We start from the raw sequence: 18231 nt of genomic DNA on the forward strand, positions 1-18231 counted from the left end.
TTCTGACTTCCTGGTTTTCCATTTCCATTTCAAACATTTTCGCAATTCTCTATGAATCAACTTTTTGGAGTAAGAGGAAGACAACAGATACTCAGGATTCCCAGGCATAGCATCATGGATCTGTCTAGAACTATTAATATTATCGTTATTGACTGTTTCTTATTTGTTGTTTCTCCCTTGACAAAACAGTAGCTTCTTGGTGCCTTGTCTCTGTCCTCGCCTACAAGATGACCATTCATCACTATTTATCCGTTAGACAATGTTGCTTTCACCAACAATCTTTATGGCTGTTCTTTCCAAATCCTCTCTTGCCATGATAGATGCATAGATTTCCCTCTTTGATTCACCCTTCTTATCCAATAGATGGATATCCATCCTCTGGAATCTACATTCCAAACTTCTTCTCTGTTCTTGTAGATAACAGCAGGACAGGAAGGAACCAAACAACCCTTCAAACCTGTTCCAATATTTAATTAGATCACAGATGATCTGTATCTGAACTCTATTCACCTGCTGTTACTCACTGGAATTTAGAAGTCTGATGGGGCATCTCATAGAAGCATATAAAATCCTGGTGGGACTGGACAGGCTAGGTGAAGGAAGAATGTACCTGATGTTGGGAAGTCCAGAAGTAGGGGTCAGTGTCTAAGAATAAGGGGTAAGCCATTCAGGACTGAGATAAGGAAGAATTTCTTCACTCAGAGAGTTGCAAACCTGTGGAATTCTCTATCACAGGAAGCTGTTGGGGCCAGTTTGCCAGATATGGTCAAGAGGGAGCTGGGTGTGGCCCTTGCAGCTAAAGGGATCTAGGGGAATGGAGAGAAAGCGGGAATGTGATACTGAAATTGCGTGATCAGCCATATCATAGTGAATGGTGGTGCAGACTCAGAGGGCTGAACGACCTATTCCTGCACCTGTTTTCTATGTTTCTATGTTATCCTTAGGTGTCTAAAGGAGGTCCCATAGCCCAGTGTGCAGTGTTGTGGTTTTGTACTTACTTACAAAAACTAACCAATCTCATAGCAGCAGTGGTGAATGGATTGTTTATTTGAAGATCGGTATTATGATTGCTCAGAAGACAGATCTGTTACAGAGGTTCAACAAGAATTGTCAAAGGAAAACACAGTTAATACACCCTTGCATAGCAGGCTGCAAGCTGGACTCGTAATGACTGTTTGTCACATGTGCTACATCCCTGTCATTAGCATGTTCTCTCTTAAAGTGATATTACAACTGGCAGGATTCCTGCCAGAGCTAAAGCTCTGAATTTGAGTTTCACCTCAGGATTTGATAGCCATGGAAGGCGCAGGCACAGCACATTAGGGTTGATTACCAATAGCAAATTCTTCCAACGTATGCCAATGATAGATGGCTAGAGTGAAGAGAGATTCCTAGTTAGTCATGCAATGAAATGTACTTTGAAGTCTCTAAAAACCAGACTACAAACAAGTAAGTAATATTCCCACAGAACCTGGACCCCGGGTGGACTGTAACACACCATTATTCTACATCAGTCATCAATTAATTTTAGTAATTAAATTTTCAGTTGGCAGCACCGTATCAAAGTAAATTTTACAATCTTCTGCAAGTGTGGAAAAAAGCTTTCTGGTTTCACACTCCTGATTAGTTTTTCCATTTTTACCTTATCAAATCCAATTCTAAGTGTGAACTCCTTCATCAGATCGCCCCTCATTTGTCTAAGTAGAGGAGTATGCAAATCAATCAACACATTTAATGAGCTAAAAGTCAGTGATAGCTCCAAAGACTGGGATAAATTCAGAATCCAGCAAAGGAGGGCAAAAACGATATAAAGAGCGAGAAAATAAACTACAAGGGCAAACTAGCAAGGAATGTAAAAAGGGACAATAAGAACTTCTTTAAATGTACAAAAAGAGAGAAGGTAACGTGAATACAGGCTCCTTACAAAATTAATCTGGGGAGAAGGTTATGAAGAAACAAGGAAATTGCAGAGGAATTGAACAGCTATTTTGCATCAGACTGCACAGTAGAAGATTCTTCAAACATCCCAACACTACTAAAGAACATGGGAGAGGAATTAAATACAGCCACCATCATTGGAGGACTGTGAGAAATCTAATGGTGCTAAAGGTCGATAAGTTTCCTGACCCTGATGGCTTGCATCCTAGGATCCTAAAAGAGGTAGCTGCAGAGATAGTGGATGCTTTGGTTGTAATTTTCCAAAAATTCTTAGATTCTGCAAATGTACAAGATAATTGTGTTATACACCAGAACTCAAAGTATTTTAAGAATGCAGCCTGGACCCTAACATTTTCTTACTTTAAACACAAATATAAAGTGCTGTGTTCCAGAAGCAATTCAATTGTTCAAACTACTTGGTGATAAGCAAACCTCGACTTATTCAAACACCATAGTTAAAATACAGCAAAGAAGAAGAACTAAGAATAACTTAAGAACAAAGACAGACATTGCTGGAAAAGTTCAGCAGGTCTGGGAGCATCTATGAAGAAAAATCTAAGGAAGAGTCATTGGGCCTGAAACGTTACCTTTGATTTTCCTTCACACATGCTGCTAGTCCTGCTGAGCTTTCCCAGAAACTTCTGTTTCTAATCCTGATTTACAGTATCCACAGTTCTTTTGGTTTTATTTAGAATAACTTAACCCTTTTGGAAAGCTTAACAAAATAACAGATACAGTAACTGTTACTAATGAATGATTCCAATATAGTAACACCCCATAAATACATCCCTCAGCAAAAAGGCAGATTCAGACACAAATTCTCACATGTAATGCCTGCAGTAATCCCAGCTTCTAGCATTAACTGAGAGAGATGGAAATATAACTTCTACTTCATCAAAACTCCACTTCTTCCAAATCTAAAAGCTAAACAAACCAGAAATGCTGGTCTGTGTGAGCAGACCACACCCATCCAGGCTGCTTCTATTGCTCCAACTTTAAATAAAAAACAAGACTTCACAAGCTGTTAACATTGCCACAGACTGCTCTCTACCTCTTGTTCAATCTCTCCCTTAAAGGAAACCAGGACAAAGTATGTCTCTTAAAGCCATAGCATCATCACAGTTGGAAAACTGCTAATGTGATACCAGTATTCAAAAAGCAAGTGGATATTATGTACCAATTAGCCAACCATCAATTGTTCGAAAAGTATATATTCCTGCTCCTCCTCAACTCCAGAAGTAAAGGTGAGGGTTCATCCTGAGCAAGTGAAGGAGTATGTCCCAGACACACTCCCCCTTGGTTCATAGCTCCAAGACATGGAACACAAGCTCCAATACAACAGGATTCAGCAAGATGGCAGCAGAGTAAGATGCTCCAGACAGAGCTCCTCTGCTCCACCCATTCTTTTCTTTTATTACTGTTTTTTTTCTTGTATCCTGCATTTTTTAAAATTTTTGACTAAAAAAAGGGGAATGGAGGAGGTGACTCTGGGCTGGAGGCTGCCACTGGTTGGTCCTGGGGGCGAGTCAACAGAATGGAGACCATTGTGGGAAAGTAGTCACAGAGCGCAGACCACCACAGGCGAGTGAGTCCCGGAGCGGACACTGTCACAGGGAAGTGAGTCCCGGAGCGGAGATCGTCACAGGGAAATGAGCCCCGGAGTGGAGACCGTCACAGGAAAGTGAGTCCCAGAGCGGAGACTGTCGCAGGCAAGTGAGTCTCGGTGAGGAGACTGTCACAGATAAGTGAGTCCCGGAGCAGACACTGTCACAGGGAAGTGAGTCCCGGAGCGGAGATCATCACAGGGAAATGAGCCCTGGAGTGGAGACCGTCACAGGAAAGTGAGTCCCAGAGCGGAGACTGTCGCAGGCAAGTGAGTCTCGGTGAGGAGACTGTCACAGATAAGTGAGTCTCGGTGTGGAGACTGTCACAGGGAAGTGAGTCTCGTTGCGGAGACCGTCACAGGGAAGTGAGTCTCAGTGCAGAGACTGTCGCAGGCAAGTGAGTCTCGGTGCGGAGACCGTCACAGGGAAGTGAGTCTCAGTGCGGAGATTGTCACAGGGAAGTGAGTCTCAGAGCGGAGACTCTCACTGGGAAGTGAGTATCGGTGCGGAGACCGTCACAGGGAAGTGAGTCCCGGAGTGGAGACTGTCACAGGGAAGTGAGTCTCAGTGCAGAGACTGTCGCAGGCAAGTGAGTCTCGTTGCGGAGACCGTCACAGGGAAGTGAGTCTCAGTGCGGAGACTGTCACAGGAAAGTGAGTCTCAGTGCGGAGATTGTCACAGGGAAGTGAGTCTCAGAGCGGAGACTCTCACTGGGAAGTGAGTATCGGTGCGGAGACCGTCACAGGGAAGTGAGTCCCGGAGTGGAGACGGTCACAGGGAAGAGAGTCACTGAGCGGAGACTGTCACAGGGAAGTGAGTCTCAGTGCGGAGACTGTCACAGGGAAGTGAGTCCCGGAGCAGAGACCGTCACAGGGCAGTAAGTCTCGGAGCAGAGACCGTCACAGGGATGTGAGTCCCGGAGCGGAGACCTTCACAGGGAAGTGAGTCCTGGAGCGGAGATGGTCACAGGGAAGAGAGTCACGGAGCGGAGACTGTCGCAGGCAAGTGAGTGTCAGTGTGGAGACCATCACAAGGAAGTGAGTTTCAGTGCGGAGACCATTACAGGGAAGTGAGTGTCGGAGCAGAGACCGTCACAGGGAAGTGAGTCATGGAGCGGAGACCGTCACAAGGAAGTGAGTCCCGGAGTGGAGACCGTCACATGGAAGTGAGCCCTGGAGCGGAGACCGTCACAGGGAAGTGAGTCCTGGAGCACTGACTATCACAGGGAAGTGAGTCCCGGAGCGGAGACCATCACAGGGAAGTGAGTCCCGGAGCGGAGACCATCACAGGGAAGTGAGTCCCGGAGTGGAGACTGTCACAGGGAAGTGAGTCTTGGAGCACCGACCATCACACGGAAGTGAGTCCCAGAGCGGAGAATCTAACAGGGAAGTGAGTCCTGGAGTGGAGACTGTCACAGGGAAGTGAGTCCTGGAACGGAGACTGTCAGAGGGAAGTGAGTCCTGGAGCAGAGACTCGACGAGGGAAGTGAGTCTCAGAGTGGAGACTGTCACAGGGAAGTGAGTCTCGGAACGGAGACTGTCACAGGGAAGTGAGTCCCGGAACGGAGACTGTCACAGGGAAGTGAGTCCCGGAATGGAGACTGTCGCAGGGAAGTGAGTCCTGGAGCGGAGGCCGTCACAGGGAAGTGAGTCCCGGAGCAGAGACTCTAACAGGGAAGTGAGTCCTGGAGTGGAGACTGTCACAGGGAAGTGAGTCCCGGAGCAGAGACTCTAACAGGGAAGTGAGTCTCGGAGTGGAGACTGTCACAGGGAAGTGAGTCTCGGAGTGGAGACTGTCACAGGGAAGTGAGTCTCGGAGCGGAGACTGTCACAGAGAAGTCAGCCCTGAAACAGTGGCTGGTGCAGCGGGAAGTGAGTCTCGGGGCAGAGGGCGGCACAGGGAAGTGAGTCTCGGAGCGGAGACTGTCACAGGGAAGTGAGTCTCGGAGCGGAGACTGTCACAGGGAAGTGAGTCCCGGAATGGAGACTGTCGCAGGGAAGTGAGTCCTGGAGCGGAGGCCGTCACAGGGAAGTGAGTCCCGGAGCAGAGACTCTAACAGGGAAGTGAGTCCTGGAGTGGAGACTGTCACAGGGAAGTGAGTCCCGGAGCAGAGACTCTAACAGGGAAGTGAGTCTCGGAGTGGAGACTGTCACATAGAAGTGAGTCTCGGAGTGGAGACTGTCACAGGGAAGTGAGTCTCGGAGCGGAGACTGTCACAGAGAAGTCAGCCCTGAAACAGTGGCTGGTGCAGCGGGAAGTGAGTCTCGGGGCAGAGGGCGGCACAGGGAAGTGAGTCTCGGAGCGGAGACTGTCACAGGGAAGTGAGTCTCGGAGCGGAGACTGTCACAGGGAAGTGAGTCCCGGAATGGAGACTGTCACAGGGAAGTGAGTCCCGGAGCAGAGACTCTAACAGGGAAGTGAGTCCCGGAGTGGAGACTGTCACAGGGAAGTGAGTCCTGGAGTGGAGACTGTCACAGGGAAGTGAGTCCCGGAGCAGTGACTGTCACAGGGAAGTGAGTCTCGGAACGGAGACTGTCACAGGGAAGTGAGTCTCGGAGCAGAGACTCTAACAGGGAAGTGAGTCTCGGAGTGGAGACTGTCACAGGGAAGTGAGTCTCGGAGTGGAGACTGTCACAGGGAAGTGAATCCCGGAACGGAGACTGTCACAGGGAAGTGAGTCTCGGAGCGGAGACTGTCACAGAGAAGTCAGCCCTGAAACAGTGGCTGGTGCAGCGGGAAGTGAGTCTCGGGGCAGAGGGCGGCACAGGGAAGTGAGTCTCGGAGCGGAGACTGTCACAGGGAAGTGAGTCTCGGAGCGGAGACTGTCACAGGGAAGTGAGTCCCGGAATGGAGACTGTCACAGGGAAGTGAGTCCCGGAGCAGAGACTCTAACAGGGAAGTGAGTCCCGGAGTGGAGACTGTCACAGGGAAGTGAGTCCTGGAGTGGAGACTGTCACAGGGAAGTGAGTCCCGGAGCAGTGACTGTCACAGGGAAGTGAGTCTCGGAACGGAGACTGTCACAGGGAAGTGAGTCTCGGAGCAGAGACTCTAACAGGGAAGTGAGTCTCGGAGTGGAGACTGTCACAGGGAAGTGAGTCTCGGAGTGGAGACTGTCACAGGGAAGTGAATCCCGGAACGGAGACTGTCACAGGGAAGTGAGTCTCGGAGCGGAGACTGTCACAGAGAAGTCAGCCCTGAAACAGTGGCTGGTGCAGCGGGAAGTGAGTCTCGGGGCAGAGGGCGGCACAGGGAAGTGAGTCTCGGAGCGGAGACTGTCACAGGGAAGTGAGTCCCGGAATGGAGACTGTCACAGGGAAGTGAGTCCCGGAGCAGAGACTCTAACAGGGAAGTGAGTCCTGGAGTGGAGACTGTCACAGGGAAGTGAGTCCCGGAGCAGAGACTCTAACAGGGAAGTGAGTCTCGGAGTGGAGACTGTCACAGGGAAGTGAGTCTCGGAGCGGAGACTGTCACAGGGAAGTGAGTCCCGGAGCAGAGACTCTAACAGGAAAGTGAGTCCTGGAGTGGAGACTGTCACAGGGAAGTGAGTCCCGGAGCAGAGACTCTAACAGGGAAGTGAGTCTCGGAGTGGAGACTGTCACAGGGAAGTGAGTCCCGGAATGGAGACTGTCACAGGGAAGTGAGTCCCGGAGCAGAGACTCTAACAGGGAAGTGAGTCCTGGAGTGGAGACTGTCACAGGGAAGTGAGTCCTGGAGTGGAGACTGTCACAGGGAAGTGAGTCTCGGAGCGGAGAATGTCACAGAGAAGTCAGCCCTGAAACAGTGGCTGGTGCAGCGGGAAGTGAGTCTTGGGGCAGAAGGCGGCACAGGGAAACAGGCCTGGGCGGAAGACAGGGAGGTGAACGAGTGCTGGAGAAAACGTACTTGGAGCAGCAGAGAGCCAGTATAGAATGGAGTCAAGGCTTGGAGCAGAGCGGTGAGGGCTCTCGAACTGGAATCTGATGCAGGAGGTCAGGCCATGTGTGGGAGCCCTTTCACTGAGCTACTGCAATGTCGTGTTTATTTGTAACTTTTTATCAGACTGTAATGTCTATCCTTTTAACTATGTCTTATTTCTAACTTATACTATGAATCACTGCAAAGAAATGCAATTGCTTTTTCTTTTCTATTTCTGTTTTTGCGAGTGAAATTTGTACCTCAGACGGAGCAATAAGAGGTAACATTGTAAGCTTGTCACTGTACTCCTGTATTTCTGTACTTGATTACACGTGGCAATAAAGGATATTCTAATTCTATTGGAATCAATTGTTAAGGAAATATTAACAGTACATTTGGAAAATCATTATCCAATCAATTAGAGGAAACATGGTTTTATGAAAGGGAAATTGTGTCTGAATAATTTGTTACAGTTTTTCAAGGAACTCTCAACTAGTCTTGATAGAGGGGAACCAGTAGATGATTGTATTTGGACTCTCAGAAGAGATTCAACAAGGTACTTCACAGAAGGTTAAATCATAATAAAGGAGGCCACTGTGTTGCCGGTAGTGTATTGGCATTGATAAAGAATTGGCTCATGGGCAGGAAACAGCATGTTCCTACAATAAGGGATTTTTTTTCAGCTTGGCAATCTATGACCAGAATGGTTCCACAGCAATCAGTACTGGGACTGCAACTGTTTACAATGTATATTAGTGATTTGGAGGAAGGAAGCAAATGTACTGTAGCCAAACCTGCAGACGACACAAAAATCTTTGGAAAGGCATGTTATGAGAGGGATACAAACACACTACAGAATGAAATTGAAAGGTAAGTAAGTCAACAAAAAATTGGCAACTGTATAAAGTGGGTACGAAATGGAAAATATGAAGTTGTTCATTTTGGAAGAGAGAAAAAAAAATTACATAAATGAAGCAAAACTGCAGAAAGCTGCAGCACCAGGAAGTGAGCACAATAGTACAGCAGTAACCAGGAATGCAAATTGAATGTTGGTCTTTATTTCAATAGAGCTGGAGTGTAAAAGTAGGGAAATCTTACTGCAATGGTACAAGGTACTGGTGAGATGACATCTGGAGTGTGTAGGCAGATTTGGTCCCTTCATTTAAGAAAAGACATCATTTAATTGGAGGCAGTTCAGAGAACTAGGATGATCCCTGGTATTGAGGGATTGTCTTATGAGCAAAGGCTAAACAGGTCGGGATATTACTCATTGGAATTAGAAGAATGAGAAGTGATCTCATTGAAGCTTATGGGATTCTTAAGGGGCTTGATAGGGTAAATGCTGAGAGGATGTTTCCCCTCATGGGAGAGCCTAGGCTCAGAGGGAATAGTCTCAGAATTAAGGAGTGCCAATTTGAGACTGAGATAAGGAGGAATTTCTTTTCTCAGAGGTTTGTGAGTCTTTGGAACTCCTTTCCATAGAAGACTGTGAGGGCAGAGTCCTTGTGTATATTTAAACCTGAGATAGGCAGATTTTTATCAGTAGGGGAATCAAGTGTTAGGGAAAGGGCAGAAAAGTGGGCATGAGGAATGTCAGATCAGCTGCGATGCTTTTGGAGAATTGCGGACCAGGCTCCAGGGGTGAAATGGCCTGCTCCTGCTTCTAAATCTTATAGTCTAACCTGATATAACCTGTCCTATCAACTTAACTCTTTCAGCTTTATTTGCATTTACATGATCTGTCTGATATCAGCGCAATTGAAAATCAGTCTGTGGTTTAACCTGTACTTTCCACATGCATATTACTTCGATACACATTTGCTCAAACAACTGGATTTTGGTCAGCTTATAGAATTGCTGAATTAAACAGAAGAGGCTGGAGAAAAAATATAAAATCTGAAATAAGGAACAGGAATGACATGGATGTGCTGGCATTGGACTGAAGGTGGACAAAGGCAGAAGTCACATGACACCAGGTTAAAATAGTATCAGAGATAATGGGAACTGCAGATGCTGGAGAATTCCAAGATAATAAAATGTGAGGCTGGATGAACACAGCAGGCCAAGCAGCATCTCAGGAGCACAAAAGCTGACGTTTCGGGCCAAGGGTCTAGGCCTGAAACGTCAGCTTTTGTGCTCCTGAGATGCTGCTTGGCCTGCTGTGTTCATCCAGCCTCACATTTTATTATCTTGACACCAGGTTATATGGGTTTATTTAAAAGCACAAGTTTTCAGAGCAATGTTCCTTCTTCAGGTGAAGTCACTTGAAAAGATGGAGTTTGTGAGGGTTTTATTAAGACTGGATGACTCATCTAGCTTTGGCTAAAGGGAAGTATCTCCAATTCGTTCCTCACCAGTTCTGTAAAGACTAGTTTCCTGGCAGAGAAGGAAACCAAAGAAGAAAATCTTTGGGAGTTAAAGATCATTTTGGGTTGGTTCCAGGTTATCTGCTTACAGGACAGAGTAAACTATAACCATGGAAGGGTTGCATAGGTTCAATGGAAGGAATTGTTCTTGTAGTTTAGAGTATAGGTTGCCTACTGAAATAGTGTTTAGTCAATTTTGCCTTCAGTCAGATAAATGTCTTAAAGCATGACATCGTTGTGTGGCCTTTACAGACGTTTACTAGAAGTTCAAATTTCTTTGTAAAAGTTATTGGCTTCTACAGGCGCGGTGGCTCAGTGGTTAGCACTGCAGCCTCACAGCGCCAGGGACCCAGGTTCAATTCCACCCTCGGGCGACTGTCTGTGTGGAGTTTGCACATTTGGCCCATGTCTATTTGGATTTGCTCTGGTTTCCTCCCACAGTCTAAAAATGTGCAGTCTAGGTGGAATGACAATGCTAAATTGCCTGTAGTGTTCAGGGATGTGTAGATAAGGTGGGTTATAGGGGGATGGGTCTGGGTGGGTGCTCTGACGGTTGGTGTGGACTTGTTGTGCTGAAGGGCCTGTTTCCACACTGTAGGGATGCTATGATCTATGATACAGTTCTCACCTAGTTCTTGGTTGATTTGGGGACCCATCCAGTCAATCACTTTAACACTGACTGATCTGACACTTTTGAAGCATTTAATGGTTTTTAATTATATTGATGATGTAATGCATTGCGAGCATCATCATTTTACCAACTTACATATGTGCTTCTATTAGAAGTAGAATGTACTGAGCTAACTAAACAGAGACTGTGTGGTAAGAAATGGACAAGCACTTATTGACTAGCAGTCTGAAGATAAGAGCTATAAATACAGATGGATGAAAACAGGACAGGCACTGAGGGTATTGAAATGAGTCACTGAACAAATCTGACTGTGTTTCCCTAAAGTGGAAGCTCTAATCAGCTGCAGCAGCAACGAGCTTACATTTTACTGATATGTATATAATATACAAAGTGGGATTTTGTTTTCCAATCGTATATTTATTCATTGAAAACATTCAAATTGTCTGGAGGCACTTACATGTTTAAAATCATTGATGTACAATGCAGTATCAGTGATGTCATCCAGCCTAGTTCTGCAAGTAATATGCTGTCCATTTTTTTGCCAGAGGTGCAGACTTGATATGAACATTAAACTAACCATCTGTCTATTCCACATCCGGTGCTCACGATGTGTTCAACACTGAACACTGTTTTACGTGAGTGCCTTCATGCCATTTCTTCCTCCCACCAGTACCCACCCAAATTTCCTGCTTCTTTTCGCCTCATTTCACCCTCATTTTATCATCGACACACTTCTGATCAAATTCGAACAGAAACCCATCTTTCTGCTGGGCGGTTTGTATCCCTCAGTCGCTGACTCAGACCTTCACTTCAGTTCACACATTTTCACAGCATGAGGTGCTGGCAAGGTTAAGATGTGTGGTGTGTTTACTCTTTTGTGTAGGAGCTGAGGATCGAGGGGCTGGCACACAAGCTTATCTTGAGAGTGGGTGACATCCTCCTGGGCTGTCTGCACCTCCCCTCTCCTGCTTCTGGTGTAGATCTGTTATAAAACTAAGATCACTCACCTTGACATTTCCATACATGTCATCCTATAAACATTTGTATTAGTAGCAGGAGTATGCCATTCAGACAGTCAAGTTTGCTCCACCATCTGATAAGATTATGGCCGATCTGATTGTGGTCTCAGTTCCACTTTCCTGACTACATTATATCCTTTCACTCCCTTTGCCTTAAAAGCTGTGTCTCAGCCTCCACACTGCTCTGGGAAAGAGAATTTCACAGATCAATGGTTCTCCAAAAGGAAAAACAAAGGTCTCCTCTCTGTGTTTTAAATGAGAGACTTCTTATTTTTGAGCTGCATCTCTCCCAGAAGGAGGAACATCCTCTCAGCTTGCACCTGATAAATTCCCTCAGGAACTTCAATGCCTTATACGTAGCAGTCCCCCTAACACCAAGCACTTACTACAACAATCAAACCCCCACCCCATTATCACAAGACCCTCCCCCAAAAGCCTGCCAAACAATCCTCCTGCCACTATGCAAAATTCCAATCCAACCACTCCCAATATTCCCTATCCCAAATATCTCACGATTACACCACCCCACCCGACCTCATCACCAAGGCCTATCCCCCTCCCTATTACTTTAGTTATTCAAGCGATGTCTTGCTGTTGCATGTTCACCTCATAACAGCCGTACAATGTGCTCCATTTCAACAGCTCCTGGCTTGTTTGAGCCCATCTTGCTCTGAATATGCGTGTCATCCTTTCCTAGCCCTCAATTTTCTCTTTTTCTTCTTCAAACCTGTTTTGGTGTCATTTTGTTTTAGTTTTTGATGAAAAGTTGAACCTGAAATGAATACTCATTGATTTTTTTTTCTCCCACCGATGCTCACTGACCTGCTAAGTGCTAGCACCATATTGTGCTTTGGACTCAACGGGCTGGAGGGATCAGTGATAATGGGAACTGCAGATGCTGGAGAATCCAAGATAACAAAGTGTGGAGCTGGATGAACACAGCAGGAGCACAAAAGCTGACGTTTTGGGCCTAGGCCCTTCATCAGAGAGGGGAATGGGGAGAGGGAACTGGAATAAATAGGGAGAGAGGGGGAGGCGGACCGAAGATGGAGAAAAAAGAAGATAGGTAGAGAGGAGAGTATAGGTGAGGAGGTAGGGAGGGGATAGGTCAGTCCAGGGACGATGGACAGGTCAAGGAGGCGGGATGAGGTGGTAGGTAGGAAATGGAGTTATCAATTTGTTTCCCAGGAAGAATGTGTACCATTCAAGCTATAAAACACTAGGGACTGGCATCCATGGGATTTTTGTTTTAATGAATTAAGCCTGATCAACAGCTATGGGTGAGGTTAAAGCATCGGCAACTTGCATTTATATAAAATAAAAACTGGAAGAACCATGGATGCTTTAAAATCTGAATCAAAAACAGAAATTACTGGAAAAGCTCAGCAGGTTGGGCAGCATCTGTGGAGAAAAGGTTGAGTGACCCTTCCTCAAAACTGTTGTTGCATTTGTATATAACATTTTATCATATATTCCACAACATTTCACAAGAGCATCAAACTAAATTTGTGAAAGTCTGTGAAGAGATGCATTTCCATCGAGTTTTTTTCTGGTATTGTAAAGGTCCCAAGGTGAATCTGCACGGTGAAGCAAGTCTTATGTTGGAATAGATCAGAGAAGGATCTCAGATTGTATGAGAGGATGGCTGAAATCTTGGCCAGAAAGCTGGGTGTCATGGAAGACTTGTAAGCCAAACAGGCTTCATTTGACTTGCTCTCCCAAGACTGCTGACACTGTAGCTAGCAGCTTCCAACCACAGGTTTCTCTCTGGTACCTGCACCTTACTCAGCAGTCAGCAGAGTCAAAAGACTTCATGCTAATGGTTAGCCATAAAATATCTAAATGATCCAAACTCCAAGGTCAGGTCAGTGTTGAAGGTTATCGCAAGAAAAACATTGTGGCAGTGGGCTGAGTAACATGGGCGATTAGTGTAAACATGTTGATTGTGGGGCACACTGTTTTCTTTAACATATTTACATGGTCAGCAATCTATAGGCATGATGTGAAAGAGTGGGTGATCTTCCACCCTACTGAAGGTGGGATAATCACGACCTGGTCCAGTAGTCTGACAAGGTACAAACTGGGGACTGGGAGGCCAGTTTAGCCAGGTGTATTGCAGTGAACCCAACAACAACTTGCACTTATATTATTGTGACACTCCTGGCCACATTGTGAGAGCATTATCAAATAAAAATTTGACACCAAGCCACTAAAAGAGATGTTAGTTCAGTTGACAATATACCTATCAAAGGGGTCATCTTTAAAAGAAAGCCTTAAAGGAGCAGAGGCAGGGAGGGATTGAGGCTCAGATGGTTCAGGAGGGCATCCCAGAGGTTAAGGGGCAAGACTTCTGAAGTAACAGGCTCTACTGTGCAGGGATTAAAATTGGAGTTGTGCAGTGATCTCAGTTTAATTTTCATAGAACCCCTACAGTATGGAAACAGGCCATTCGGCCCAACAAGTCCACACTGCTGCTCCGAAGGGCATCCCACCCAGACCCATTCCCCTACTCCTGTATTTCCCCATATCTAACCCACCTCACCTAAACATCCCTGGGCACTATGGGCAATTTTGGCATGGCCCAATCCACCTACCCCTGCACATCGTTGGACTGTGGGAGGAAACCGGAGCACCTGGAGCAAACCCACACAGACATGGGGAGAATGTGCAAACTCCACACACAGTCACCTGAGAGCAGAATCGAACCTTGGTCCCTGGCTGAGCCACCCTTTTTTTTTAAAACAAGGGTTGTGGTTATCATAGAACCCCTACAGTATGGAAACAGGCCGTTTGGCCAAACATTTTGTTAAATGTGCTTTCTAAATGTTATAAAGGTTTTAGTTGGCGGGCTGGAGAGCTGACAGAAACAGGGAGAGGTGAGGTTAAGTTGGGGATTTGGATAGGGGAAGAATGACAGAAATGTAAACATTGTTGGATAAGGAGCCAATGTAGGTTAGCAAACACATGGGTAATGGGTGAATGAAACACTTTTAGAACAGACCTCTTTAATTTACCAGTTTTCTGTGCCTCAACTCATCCTCCATTGATGTTCCTTCTCTGCCACAGCGGGGCATCCATGACATACACTGCTACACTGGAGTTAATTGTTGAAACAGTGCCTTGCCTTGTTCTTCAGAAGTACTGGGTTTTTTTTGACCTACTGATGGATTTGTTGGTGTCTGGCTCAGATCCAAACTTCAAGTTGCATTAATATCAAGTCTTGCAAATTACTCAAGCTATTATGTTAAAGTACAAAGCAAATTCAACTAAGTTTTTTTAAAAGAAAGAAATGTAATGCAGTCAGACATGCTTAAGCTCTGGATAATATTAACCATAAGTATAGCAAAAATCAAAATTGGATGCTTGCTGTGTGATGTGCAAGACTGCCCAATAGAATGGAGTTGATTTTGATTTTAAATGAAATCAGATCCTGACCACAAATTTAGTTTTACATATAAAGGATGGTGAGAAATTTAGCAAAGAAGATGCAGGACATTAGTTCATGGTGCTGTTTAGTCATCAGTCACCAACAATTCTGTTGTGGCAGCTTAATTAATTGTAATTAAATGGGAAATGTAAGAGAAAATGGGGAAACAGAAAAGCATGCTGAAATGTTCTGACATAAATCATTAAGATTTGTAAACAAAATGTGCATCACTCATAATAAGTTTAAAGTAATAAAGAAATAAAATAAATTGTTATTAAAGCCCTTATTAAAATCAGAAGAATATTTTCTATATTGACTGCATGACAAAATATCTCAATAACAGCAGGTTAGAATTCATTCACACCTATAGAATTTCCATATGGATCATTCACACATGTTGAGTTCTAAAACTTAATACCTAAAATGTTGATTCAGCGTTCTTCTACTTATCTCAGAGGTTCTCTCATTGTTTCTGCTTAGCCGTCATTAGCCTGCAAGTTCTCAAAGTTAGAAGTTATTTCTGAAACATTACTAAAATCTTCTTAAAGATTAGGGAAGGGCTGTCAAGCTTAAAGGACACTACACCCATAAATGAAATGAATTTAAGGATAGGATTCTTGGCAGTGTGGAGGAACAGAGGGATCTTGGTGTGCAGATACATAGATCCCTTAAAATGGCCACCCAAGTGGACAGGGTTGTTAAGAAAGCATATGGTGTTTTGGCTTTCATTAACAGGGGGATTGAGTTTAAGAGTCGTGAGATCTTGTTGCAGCTCTATTAAACTTTGGTTAGACCACACTTGGAATACTGCGTCCAGTTCCGGTCGCTGTATTATAGGAAAGATGTGGATGCTTTGGAGAGGGTTCAGAGGAGGTTCACCAGGATGCTGCCTGGACTGGAGGGCTTATCTTATGAAGAGAGGTTGACTGAGCTCGGTCTCTTTTCATTGCAGAAAAGGAGGAGGAGAGGGGACCTAATTGAGGTATACAAGATAATGAGAGGCATAGATAGAGTTGATAGCCAGAGACTATTTCCCAGGGCAGAAATGGCTAACACGAGGGGTCATAGTTTTAAGCTGGTTGGTGGAAAGTATAGAGGGGATGTCAGAGGCAGGTTCTTTACACAGAGAGTTGTGAGAGCATGGAATGCGTTGCAAGCAGCAGTTGTGGAAGCAAGGTCATTGGGGTCATTTAAGAGACTGCTGGACATGCATATGGTCACAGAAATTTGAGGGTGCATACATGGATCAATGGTCGGCACAACATTGTGGGCTGAAGGGCCTGTTCTGTGCTGTACTATTCTATGTTCTATGAAAGCTATTAACAGAGCTCAGTTATGCACAGATCCTAATCAAGTTGGAGAAGTGGATAAGCAGATTGTCAGATACACATTGTCCAGATACATTCATCTAAAAATTCTATTGATATCATGCCTTAATTAGATAAAACAAGAACAGAAAAATAAACTCTCAATAAATTCTATAGAAGATGCAGGAGAAACATCCTTACCAAAAGAATGGTAAAGAATGCTTGATGGAAGATGGATATATTTACGAACAGGGACCTGTCTTCTGCAGGAATAAGGAACATGTCAAGGTATTGCGTACTCTTTTGAATTAAACAAAAGTTTGGGGCACATTAGAGGAAAATGATGGCGTAGCAGCAGTAATGTCATTCAACTACTAATTCAGAACCCCCAGCTAAAAGTTGTGGGAATTGGGTCTAACTACCATCGTGGCAGAGGGTGAAATCTGAATTCAATAAAAATTTGGAATAAAAAGTTAGCCTAACGGTGATCACGTAACTGTTGCAAAAACCCACCAAGTTCACTAAAGATCTTTAAGGAAGGAAATCTGCCATCCTTACCTGGTCTGGCCTACATGTGACTCCAGACCCACAGCAATGTGGGTAACTCTGAACTGTCTTCTCGGTTCTTAAACATGAGCAACAAATGCTGGCCAAGCGAGTGGTACTCACATTCCACGAACAAATTAAAAAATAACTTCCTGGTGTATTCACCATGGCAATGCCTCAATCAGTCAGAGTCAACTTGCCAAATAATCCTTTCCTCATGCAGTGTAAGCTGTTACTCACTTTGAAATATGACATTCTTCCATGTGTCCTGATGAATGTGTGACCTGAAAAAGGTTAAAAGCCAGTGTCTTTCTACAGCAATACTCAAACAGCAAAAAGATGGAATCTGCATCAAGGAGCATTCAAGGCAAATGGCATGAATTGTTTTTAGAGGGAGGCTTGTACTGTTTATGAGAAAGAAAGAGGAGAAATTTTTCTTGATAAGCTGTGTTCTGGTGGGAGAAGACTTTTAAAGGGCACAAAGAAAAATCATAGAATACTTGAGGCAAACGATCTATGACTGTCCCAAACTCTCTGTAGTATTCTGCAAATATGAAATGCAATGTCTTTGCACTCAATGTTCAGTCATTTTATAACTTTTAAAACATTTACATTAATCAGTACACCTAAATCTAACAGGACCGTTAGAAACCTCACTATCTTAAAAATAATTTACAAAAAAATGTCCAATTCTGGAGGAGATTTGGAATCAGATTGGCACCCTGAAGCACTGCACTGTGACCTGAAGGAATGTAGTCAACTTCAATATAAAGATCCAGTGATATTACACATCCTGAGAATTTAATTCAGTGATGGCATCAAGTCCCCTTACATGGTCTAATTGTCCAGATGATTCTGCAGATGACAATGGAAGAGTTTATGGTCCTTCGATCGAACAGTCTAAAGAACAGGGAACCTGTTAGTCTTGTGATTGAAGGTATTGAGTAATGCATCGCAATTCTTATCAGTACATTGTGGAATCTTGTGCATATTTCCACATGATAACAGTGACAACATTACAGTTACAACATCAAAGATATGTGTCTGCAACCAAATTGCCCCTTGACTTTTGGGAGCACTTGAGGTGAATTGCTAATTAGGCTCGTCAAATATTTAAACTGCCTGCTTATCTGGCACTCTGGAAAGATCCAAAGGTTTCTGAAGTTGGCTGAGGTGTCATTGAAAGACAACAGAAGAAATCCTCACTATTAAAAAATGTGACAGTTGGTAAATTTGCAGTGAATTAAACCAAGACTAAGGAAAGGGAAATGAAGACAGAAATGTTATTCAACAGAATTAACTTGACATCGGCATAGTTTATCACCACAGATAACCGTTGCTCAGGGTGGGGGTTTGACTTTCATACTTTTGTCATCAAGAATGCAGCCTGAATACTGAAGGTCTGTCAATAAAGCACTGAATGAAGACTTCCAATGTAAACATAGGAAGAGTGCAGTACAAGCTCAGCTATTGAACATAACTGTACCATTGCTAAATGA

This window comes from Stegostoma tigrinum, chromosome 16 (assembly GCF_030684315.1).
Source record: "Stegostoma tigrinum isolate sSteTig4 chromosome 16, sSteTig4.hap1, whole genome shotgun sequence".
Taxonomy (NCBI): Eukaryota; Metazoa; Chordata; class Chondrichthyes; order Orectolobiformes; family Stegostomatidae; genus Stegostoma; species Stegostoma tigrinum.